This window comes from Triticum aestivum, chromosome 6D (genome assembly GCF_018294505.1).
Source record: "Triticum aestivum cultivar Chinese Spring chromosome 6D, IWGSC CS RefSeq v2.1, whole genome shotgun sequence".
Classification (NCBI taxonomy): Eukaryota; Viridiplantae; Streptophyta; class Magnoliopsida; order Poales; family Poaceae; genus Triticum; species Triticum aestivum.
Window position 1 is genome coordinate 114,215,477 of NC_057811.1, and position 12,241 is coordinate 114,227,717.

Consider the following 12,241-nt stretch of genomic DNA (forward strand, 5'->3'; position numbering starts at 1 on the left):
ACATATCCATATGAGATCCAATTACTTGTAGGGAAATGCAAGAGACCTCAGTTATGAGGATGCACTAGGTCCATAGCTGGGAGTTTGTGTATGTTCTCGAAATGCGTTTGTCGAGTGCTCATTAAGAAAGTTTCTATACAAGTTTCTGAATGAACTCTTTAAGAAAAGTTCTCCAAAAGTTCCCTATGAAAAAATCCTTTGAAGCATCTGGTCTTCACAAACATTTTGACTACTTGTGGAACCAAACGGACTCCGTATGAGTCAGATATCCATGTTTCAGTTAACACTGCGCTAAACTGATTACGAACGACAGTTACAGACTAGTTCTTGTGTAGTTGCACTCGATTTTTTCCATTCTACTTCACTAAACAACTCCATATGAGATCTAGTTACTTGAAGGGAAATGCAAGAGACCTCGGTTATGATGATGCACTAGGTCCATAGCTGGGACTTTGTGTATGTTCTTGAAATGCGTTTGTCGAGTGCTCATTATGAAAGTTTCTATACAAGTTTCTGAACGAACTCCTTAAGAAAAGTTCTCCAAAAGTTCACTATGAAAGAATCCATTGAAGTATCTGGTCGTCACAAACGTTTTGACTACTTGTGGAGCCAACATGGACTCCGTATCAGTCAGATATCCATGTTTCAGTTAACACTGCGCAAATTTGATTCCGAACGACAGTTACAGACAAGTTCTTGTGTAGTTGCACTTGATTTTTTCCATTCTACTTCACTAAACATTTCCATATAAGATCTAATTACTTGTAGGGAAATGCAAGAGACCTCGGTTATGAGGATGCACTAGGTCCATAGCTGGGACTTTCTATATGTTCCTGAAATGCGTTTGTCGACTGCTCATTAAGTAAGTTTCTATACAAGTTTCTGAACAAACTCCTTAAAAAAGTTCTCCAAAAGTTCCCTATGAAAGAATCCTTTGAAGCATCTGGTCGTCACAAACGTTTTGACTACTTGGGGAGCCAAAACGGACTCCGTATGAGTCAGATATCCATGTTTCAGTTAACACTGCGCAAAACTGATTCCGAACGACAGTTACAGATTAGTTCTTGTGTAGTTGCACTCGGTTTTTTCCATTCTACTTCACTAAACATCTCCATATGAGATCCAATTACTTGTAGGGAAATGCAAGAGACCTCGGTTATGATGATGCACTAGGTCCATAGCTGGGACTTTGTGTATGTTCTCGAAATGCATTTGTCGAGCGCTCATTAAGAAAGTTTCTATACAAGTATCTGAACGAACTCCTTAAGAAAAGTTCTCCAAAGTTCACTATGAAATAATCCTTTGAAGCATATGGTCGTCACAAACATTTTGACTACTTGTGGAGCCAACGTGGACACCGTATGAGTCTGATATCCATGTTTCAGTTAACGCTGCGCAAAACTGATTCCGGACGACAGTTACAGACTAGTTATTGTGTAGTTGCACTCGATTTTTTCCATTCTACTTCACTAAACTTCTCCATATGAGATCCAATTACTCGTAGGGAAATGCAAGAGACCTCGGTTATGATGATGCACTAGCTCCATAGATGGGAGTTTGTGTATGTTCTCAAAATGCGTTTGTCCAGTGCTCATTTAGAAAGTTTCTATACAAGTTTCTAAACGAACTACTTAAGAAACGTTCTCCAAAAGTTCCCTATGAAAGAATCCTTTGAAGCATCTTGTCGTCACAAACGTTTTGACTACTTTTGGTGCCAAAACGTACTCCGTATGAGTCGGATATCGATGTTTCAGTTAACACTGCGCAAAACTGATTCCGAACGATATTTACAAACTAGTTCTTGTGTAGTTGCACTCGATTTTTCCCATTCTACTTCACTAAACATCTCCATATGAGATCCAGTTACTTGTAGGTAAATGCAAGAGACCTCAGTTATGAGGATGCACTAGGTCCATAGCTGGGAGTTTGTGTATGTTCTCGAAATGCGTTTGTCGAGTGCTCATTAAAAAGTGTCTATAACTGTTTCTAAACGAACTCCATTAGAAAAGTTCTCCAAAAGTTCCCTATGAAAGAATCCTTTGAAGCATCTGGTCGTCGGAAACATTTTCACTACTTTTGGAGCCAAAACGGACTCCGTATGAGTCAGATATCCATGTTTCATTTAACACTGCGCAATACTGATTCCGAATGACAGTTACAGACTACTTCTTGTGTATTTGCACTCGATGTTTTCCATTCCACTTCACTAAACATCTCCATATGAGATCCAATTAATTGTAAGGAAATGCAAGAGACTTCGATTATGAGGATGCACTAGGTCCATAGCTGGGACTTTGTGTATGTTCTCGAAATGCGTTTGTCGAGTGCTCATTAAGAAAGTTTCTATACAAGTTTCTGAACGAACTCCTTAAGAAAAGTTCTCCAAAAGTTCCCTATGGAAGAATCCTTTGAAGCATCTGGTCGTCACAAACGGTTTGACTAATTGTGGAGCCAAAACGGAATCTGTATGAGTCAGATATCCATGTTTCAGTTAACACTGCGCAAAACTAATTCCGAACGACAGTTACAGACTAGTTCTTGTGTAGTTGCACTCGATTTTTTCCATTCTACTTCACTAAAAATCTCCATATGAGATCCAATTACATGTAGGGAAATGCAAGAGACCTCAGTTATGACGATGCACTAGGTCCATACCTGGGACTTTGTGTATGTTCTCAAAATGCGTTTGTCGAGTGCTCATTAAGAAAGTTTCTATACAAGTTTCTGAACAAACTCCTTAATAAAAGTTCTCCAAAAGTTCCCTATGAAATAATCCTTTGAAGCATCTGGTCGTCACAAATGTTTGGACTACTTGTGGAGCCAAAACAGTCTCCGTATGAGTCAGATATCCATGTTTCAGTTAACACTGCGCAAAACTGATTCCGAACGACAGTTACAGACTAGTTCTTGTGTAGTTGCACTCGATTTTTTCCATTCTACTTCACTAAACATCTCCATACGAGATCCAATTACTTGTAGGGAAATGCAAGAGACCTCGGTTATGATGAAGCACTAGGTCCATAGCTGGGACTTTGTGTACGTTCTCAAAATGTGTTTGTCGAGTGCTCATTAAGAAAGTTTCTATACAAGTTTCTAAAGGAACTCCTTAAGAAAAGTTCTCCAAAAGTTCCCTATGGAAGAATCCTTTGAAGCATCTGGTCGTCACAAACGGTTTGACTACTTGTGGAGCCAGAACAGACTCCGTATGAGTCAGATATCCATGTTCAGTTAACACTGCGCAAAACTGATTCCGAATGACAGTTACAGACTAGTTCTTGCGTAGTTGCACTCGATTTTTTCCATTCTACTTCACTAAACATCTCCATATGAGATCCAATTACTTGTATGGAAATGCAAGAGACCTCGGTTATGTGGATGCACTATGTCCATAGCTGGGACTTTGTGTATGTTCTCGAAATGCGTTTGTCGAGTGCTCATTAAGAAAGTTTCTATACAAGTTTCTGAATGAACTCCTTAAGAAAAGTTCTCCAAAAGATCCCTATGAAAGAATACTTTGAGGAATCAGGTCGTCACAAATGTTTTGACTACTTCTGGAGCCAACATGGACTCCGTATGAGTCAGATATCCATGTTTCAGTTAACACTGCGCAAAACTGATTCCGAACGACAGTTACAGACTAGTTCTTGTGTAGTTGCACTCGATTTTTCCATTCTACTTCACTAAACATCTCCATATGAGATCCAATTACTTGTAGGGAAATGCAAGAGACCTCGGTTATGATGATGCACTAGCTCCATAGCAGGGACTTTGTGTATGTTCTCGAAATGCGTTTGTCGAGTGCTCATTAAGAACGTTTCTGAACGAACTACTTAAGAAAAGTTCTCCAAAAGTTCCATATGAAAGAATCCTTTGAAGCATCTGGTCATCACAAACGTTTTGACTACTTGTGGAGCCTAAACATACTCCGTGTGAGTCAGATATCCATGTTTCAGTTAACACTGTGCAAATTTGATTCCGAACGACAGTTACAGACTAGTTCTTGTGTAGTTGCACTCGATTTTTTCATTCTACTTCACTAAACATCTCCATGTGAGATCCAATTACTTGTAGGGAAATGCAAGAGACCTCGGTTATGATCATGCACAAGCTCCATAGCTGGGACTTCGTGTATGTTCTCAAAATGCGTTTGTCGAGTGCTCATTTAGAAAGTTTCTATACAAGTTTCTGAACGAACTACTTAAGAAAAGTTCTCCAAAAGTTCCCTATGAAAGAATCCTTTGAAGCATCTGGTCGTCACAAATGTTTTGACTACTTGTGGAGCCAAAATGGACTCCGTATGAGTCAGATATCCATGTTTCAGTTAACACTGCGCAAAACTGATTACGAACGACAGTTACAGACTAGTTCTTGTGTAGTTGCACTCGATTTTTTCCATTCTACTTCACTAAACATCTCCATATGAGATCTAATTACTTGTAGGGAAATGCAAGAGACCTCGGTTATGAGGATGCAGTAGGTCCATAGCTGGGACTTTGTGTATGTTCTCGAAATGCGTTTGTCGAGTGCTCATTAAGAATGTTTCTATACAAGTTTCTGAACGAACTCCTTAAGAAAAGTTCTCCAAATGTTCCCTATGAAAGAATCCATTGAAGCATCTGGTCGTCACAAATGTTTTGACTACTTGTGGAGCCAAAACGTACTCCGTGTGAGTCAGATATCCGTGTTTCAGTTAACACTGTGCAAAACTGATTCCGAACGACAGTTACATACTAGTTCTTGTGTAGTTGCACTTGATTTTTTCCATTCTACTTCACTAAATATCTCCATATGAGATCCAATTACTTGTAGGGAAATGCAAGAGACCTCGGTTATGAGGATGCACTAGGTCCATATCTGGGACTTTGTGTATGTTCTCGAAATGCGTTTGTCGAGTGCTCATTAAGAAAGTTTCTATACAAGTTTCTGAATGAACTCTTTAAGAAAAGTTCTCCAAAAGTTCCCTATGACAGAATCCTTTGAAGCATCTGGTCGGCACAAACATTTTGACTACTTGTGGAGCCAAACGGACTCCGTATGAGTCAGATATCCATGTTTCAGTTAACACTGCGCAAAACTGTATACGAACGACAGTTACAGACTAGTTCTTGTGTAGTTGCACTCGATTTTTTCCATTCTACTTCACTAAAGATCTCCATATGAGATCCAGTTACTTGAAGGGAAATGCAAGAGACCTCGGTTGTGATGATGCACTAGGTCCATAGCTGGGACTTTGTGTACGTTCTCGAAATGCGTTTGTCGAGTGCTCATTAAGAAAGTTTCTATACAAGTTTCTGAACGAACTCCTTAAGAAAAGTTCTCCAAAACTTCCCTATGAAAGAGTCCATTGAAGCATCTGGTCGTCACAAACGTTTTGACTACTTGTGGAGCCAAAACGGACTCCGTGTGAGTCAGATATCCATGTTTTAGTTAACACTGCGCAAAACTGATTCCGAACGACAGTTACAGACTAGTTCTTGTGTAGTTGCACTCGATTTTTTCCATTCTACTACAATAAACATCTCCATATGATATCCAATTACTTGTAGGGAAATGCAAGAGACCTCGGTTATGAGGATGCACTAGGTCCATAGTTGGGACTTTGTGTATGTTCTGGAAATGCGTTTGTCGAGTGCTCATTAAGAAAGTTTCGATACAAGTTTCTGAACGAGCTCTTTAAGAAAAGTTCTCCAAAAGTTCCTTATGAAAGAATCCTTTGAAGCACCTGGTCGTCACAAATGTTTTGACTACTTGTGGAGCCAAAACGGATTACGTATGAGTCAGATATCCATGTTTCAGTTAACACTGCGCAAAACTGATTACGAACGACAGTTACAGACTAGTTCTTGTGTAGTTGCACTTGATTTTTTCCATTGTACTTCACTAAACATCTCCACATGAGATCCAGTTACTTGAAGGGAAATGCAAGAGACCTCGGTTATGATGATGCACTAGGTCCATAGCTGGGACTTTGTGTATATTCTTGAAATGCGTTTGTCGAGTGCTCATTAAGAAAGTTTTATACAAGTTTCTGAACGAACTCCTTAAGAAGAGTTCTCCAAAAGTTCACTATGAAAGAATCCTTTGAAGCATCTGGTCGCCACAAACGTTTTGACTACTTGTGGAGCCAACATGGACTCCGTATGAGTCAGATAACCATGTTTCAGTTAACACTGCGCTAAACTGATTCCGAACGACATTTACAGACTAGTTCTTGTGTAGTTGCACTCGATTTTTTCCATTCTACTTCACTAAACATCTCCATATGAGATCTAATTACTTGTAGGGAAATGCAAGAGACCTCAGTTATGAGGATGCACTAGGTCCATAGCTGGGACTTTGTGTATGTTCTCGAAATGCGTTTGTCGGGTGCTCATTAATAAAGTTTCTATACAAGTTTTTGAACAAACTCCTTAATAAAAGTTCTGCAAAAGTTCCCTATGAATCAATCCTTTGAAGCATCTGGTCGTCACAAACGTTTTGACTACTTGTGGAGCCAAAACGGACTCCGTATGAGTCAGATATCCATGGTTCAGTTAACACTGTGCAAAACTGATTCCGAACGACAGTTACAGACTAGTTCTTGTGTAGTTACACTCGATTTTTTCCATTCTACTTCACTAAACATCTCCATATGAGATCCAATTACTTGTAGGGAAATGCAAGAGACCTCGGTTATGATGATGCACTAGGTCCAAAGCTGGGACTTTGTGTATGTTCTCGAAATGCGTTTGTCGAGTGCTCATTAAGAAAGTTTCTATACAAGTTTCTGAACGAACTCCTTAAGAAAAGTTCTCCAAAAGATACCTATGAACGAATCCTTTGAAGCATCTGGTCGTCACAAATGTTTTGACTACTTGTGGAGCCAACATGGACTCCGTATGAGTCAGATATCCATGTTTCAGTTAACACTGCGCAAAACTGATTCCGAACGACAGTTACAGACTAGTTATGGTGTAGTTGCACTCGATTTTTCCATTCTACTTCACTAAACATCTCGATATGAGATCCAATTACTAGTAGGGAAATGCAAGAGATGTCGCTTATGAGGATGCACTAGGTCCATAGCTGGGACTTTGTGTATGTTCTCGAAATGCGTTTGTCGAGTGCTCATTAAGAATGTTTCTATACAAGTTTCTGAACGAACTCCTTAAGAAAAGTTCTCCAAAAGTTCCCTATGAAAGAATCCATTGAAGCATCTGGTCGTCACAAACGTTTTGACTACTTGTGGAGCCAAAACATACTCCGTGTGAGTCAGATATCCATGTTTCAGTTAACACTGTGCAAAACTGATTCCGAACGACAGTTACAGACTAGTTCTTGTGTAGTTGCACTCGATTTTTTCCATTCTACTTCACTAAACATCTCCATATGAGATCCAATTACTTGTAGGGAAATGCAAGAGACCTCGGTTATGAGGATGCACTAGGTCCATAGCTGGGACTTTGTGTATGTTCTGGAAATGCGTTTGTCGAGTGCTCATTAAGAAAGTTTCTATACAAGTTTCTCAACGAACTCTTTAAGAAAAGTTCTCCAAAAGTTCCCTATGAAAGAATCCTTTGAAGCATCTGGTCTTCACAAACATTTTGACTACCTGTGAAGCCAAATGGACTCCGTATGAGTCAGATATCCATGTTTCAGTTAACACTGTGCTAAACTGATTACGAACGACAGTTACAGACTAGTTCTTGTGTAGTTGCACTTGATTTTTTCAATTCTACTTCACTAAACATCTCCGTATGAGATCCAGTTACTTGAAGGGAAATGCAAGAGACCTCGGTTATGATGATGCACTAGGTCCATAGCTGGGACTTTGTGTATGTTCTTGAAATACGTTTGTCGAGTGCTCATTATGAAAGTTTCTATACAAGTTTCTGAATGAACTCCTTAAGAAAAGTTCTCCAAAAGTTCACTATGAAAGAATCCATTGAAGTATCTAGTCGTCACAAACGTTTTGACTACTTGTGGAGCCAACATGGACTCCGTATCAGTCAGATATCCATGTTTCAGTTAACACTGCGCAAAACTGATTCCGAACAACAGTTACAGACTAGTTCTTGTGTAGTTGCACTCGATTTTTCCATTCTACTTCACTAAACATCTCCATATGAGATCTAATTACTTGTAGGGAAATGCAAGAGACCTCGGTTATGAGGATGCACTAGGTCCATAGCTGGGACTTTGTGTATGTTCTCGAAATGCGTTTGTCGAGTGCTCATTAAGAAAGTTTCTATACAAGTTTCTGAACAAACTCCTTAATAAAAGTTCTCCAAAAGTTCCCTATGAAAGAATCCTTTGAAGCATCTGGTCGTCACAAACGTTTTGACTACTTGTGGAGCCAAAACGGACTCCGTATGAGTCAGATATCCATGTTTAAGTTAACACTGTGCAAAACTGATTCCGAACGACAGTTACAGACTAGTTCTTGTGTAGTTGCACTCGGTTTTTTCCATTCTACTTCACTAAACATCTCCATATGAGATGCAATTACTTGTAGGGAAATGCAAGAGACCTCGGTTATGATGATGCACTAGCTCCATAGCTTGGAGTTTGTGTAGGTTCTCAAAATGCGTTTGTCGAGTGCTTATTTAGAAAGTTTCTATACAAGTTTCTGAACGAACTACTTAAGAAGCGTTCTCCAAAAGTTCCCTATGAAAGAATCCTTTGAAGCATCTGGTCATTGCAAACGTTTTGACTACTTTTGGAGCCAAAACTTACTCCGTATGAGTTGGATATGCATATTTCAGTTAACACTGCGCTAAACTGATTCCGAACGACATTTACAGACTAGTTCTTGTGTAGTTGCACTCGATTTTTTCCATTCTACTTCACTAAACATCTCCATATGAGATCTAATTACTTGTAGGGAAATGCAAGAGACCTCGGTTATGTGGATGCACTAGGTCCATAGCTGGGACTTTGTGTATGTTCTCGAAATGCGTTTGTCGAGTGCTCATTAAGAAAGTTTCTATACAAGTTTTTGAACAAACTCCTTAATAAAAGTTCTCCAAAAGTTCCCTATGAAATAATCCTCTGAAGAATCCGGTCATCACAAACGTTTTGACTACTTGTGGAGCCAAAACGGACTCCGTATGAGTCAGATATCCATGGTTCAGATAACACTGTGCAAAACTGATTCCGAACGACAGTTACAGACTAGTTCTTGTGTAGTTGCACTCGATTTTTTCCATTCTACTTCACTAAACATCTCCATATGAGATCCAATTACTTGTAGGGAAATGCAAGAAACCTCGGTTATGATGAAGCACTAGGTCCATAGCTGGGACTTTGTGTACGTTCTCGAAATGCGTTTGTCGAGTGCTCATTAAGAAAGTTTCTATACAAGTTTCTGAACCAACTCCTTAAGAAAAGTTCTCCAAAAGTTCCCTATGAAATAATACTCTGAAGAATCCGGTCGTCACAAACGTTTTGACTTCTTGTGGATCCAAAACGGACTCCGTATGAGTCAGATATCCATGTTTCAGTTAACACTGCGCAAAACTGATTACGAACGACAGTTACAGACTAGTTCTTGTGTAGTTGCACTCGATTTTTTCATTCTACTTCACTAAACATCTCTATATGAGATCTAATTACTTGTAGGGAAATGCAAGAGACCTCGGTTATGAGGATGCACTAGGTCCATAGCTGGGACTTTGTGTATGTTCTCGAAATGCGTTTGTCGAGTGCTCATTAAGAAAGTTTCTATACAAGTTTCTGAACAAACTCCTTAAGAAAAGTTCTCCAAAAGTTCCCTATGAAAGAATCCTTTAAAGCATCTGGTCGTCACAAATGTTTTGACTACTTGTGGAGCCAAAACGGACTCCGTATCAGTCAGATATCCATGTTTCAGTTAACACTGCGCGAAACTGATTCCGAACGACAGTTACAGACTAGTTCTTGTGTAGTTGCACTCGATTTTTTCCATTCTACTTCACTAAACATCTCCATATGAGATCCAATTACTTGTAGGGAAATGCAAGAGACCTCGGTTATGAGGATGCACTAGGTACATAGCTTGGACTTTGTGTATGTTCTCGAAATGCGTTTGTCGAGTGCTCATTAAGAAAGTTTCTATACAAGTTTCTGAACAAACTCCTTAAGAAAAGTTCTCCAAAAGTTCCCTATGAAAGAATCCTTTGAAGCATCTGGTCGTCACAAATGTTTTGACTACATGTGGAGCCAAAACGGACTCCGCATGAGTCATATATCCATGTTTCAGTTAACACTTCGCAAAACGGATTCCGAACGACAGTTACAGACTAGTTCTTGTGTAGTTGCACTCAATTTTTTCCATTCTACTTCACTAAACATCTCCATATGAGATCCAATTACTTGTAGGGAAACGCAAGAGACCTTGGTTATGATGAAGCACTAGGTCCATAGCTGGAACTTTGTGTACGTTCTCGAAATGCGTTTGTCGAGTGCTCATTAAGAAAGTTTCTATACAAGTTTCTGAACCAACTCCTTAAGAAAAGTTCTCCAAAAGTTCCCTATGAAATAATACTCTGAAGAATCCGGTCGTCACAAACGTTTTGACTTCTTGTGGATCCAAAACGGACTCCGTATGAGTCAGATATCCATGTTTCAGTTAACACTGCGCAAAACTGATTACGAACGACAGTTACAGACTAGTTCTTGTGTAGTTGCACTCGATTTTTTCATTCTACTTCACTAAACATCTCCATATGACATCTAATTACTTGTAGGGAAATGCAAGAGACCTCGGTTATGAGGATGCACTAGGTCCATAGCTGTGACTTTGTGTATGTTCTCGAAATGCGTTTTTCGAGTGCTCATTAAGAAAGTTTCTATACAAGTTTCTGAAAAAACTCCTTAAGAAAAGTTCTCCAAAAGTTCCCTATGAAAGAATCCTTTAAAGCATCTGGTCGTCACAAATGTTTTGACTACTTGTGGAGCCAAAACGGACTCCGTATCAGTCAGATATCCATGTTTCAGTTAACACTGCGCAAAACTGATTCCGAACGACAGTTACAGACTAGTTCTTGTGTAGTTGCACTCGATTTTTTCCATTCTACTTCACTAAACATCTCCATATGAGATCCAATTACTTGTAGGGAAATGCAAGAGACCTCGGTTATGATGAAGCACTAGGTCCATAGCTGGGACTTTGTGTACGTTCTCGAAATGCGTTTGTCCAGTGCTCATTAAGAAAGTTTCTATACAAGTTTCTGAACCAACTCCTTAAGAAAAGTTCTCCAGAAGTTCCCTATGAAATAATCCTCTGAAGAATCCGGTCGTCACAAACGTTTTGACTTCTTGTGGAGCCAAAACGGACTCCGTATGAGTCAGATATCCATGTTTCAGTTAACACTGCGCAAAACTGATTACGAACGACAGTTACAGACTAGTTCTTGTGTAGTTGCACTCGATTTTTTCATTCTACTTCACTAAACATCTCCATATGAGATCTAATTAATTGTAGGGAAATGCAAGAGACCTCGGTTATGAGGATGCACTAGGTCCATAGCTGGGACTTTGTGTATGTTCTCGAAATGCGTTTGTCGAGTGGTCATTAAGAAAGTTTCTATACAAGTTTGTGAACAAACTCCTTAAGAAAAGTTTTTCAAAAGTTCCCTATGAAAGAATCCTTTGAAGCATCTGGTCGTCACAAACATTTTGACTACTTGTGGAGCCAAAACGAACTCCGTATGAGTCAGATATCCATGTTTCAGTTAACGCTGCGCAAAACTGATTCCGAACGACAGTTACAGACTAGTTCTTATGTAGTTGCACTCACCTTTTTCATTCTACTTCACTAAACATCTCCATGTGAGATCCAATTACTTGTAGGGAAATGCAAGAGACCTCGGTTATGAGGATGCACTAGGTCCATAGCTGGGACTTTGTGTATGTTCTTGAAATGCGTTTGTCGAGTGCTCATTAAGAAAGTTTCTATACAAGTTTCTGAACGAACTCCTTAAGAAAAGTTCTCCAAAAGTTCCCTATGGAAGAATCCTTTGAAGCATCTGGTCGTCACAAACGGTTTGACTACTTGTGGAGCCAAAACGGAATCCGTATGAGTCAGATATCCATGTTTCAGTTAACACTGCGCAAAACTAATTCCGAACGACAGTTACAGACTAGTTCTTGTGTAGTTGCACTCGATTTTTTCCATTCTACTTCACTAAACTTCTCCATATGAGATCCAATTACTTGTAGGGAAATGCAAGCAACCTTGGTTATGATGATGCACTAGGTCCATTGCTGGGACTTTGTGTAT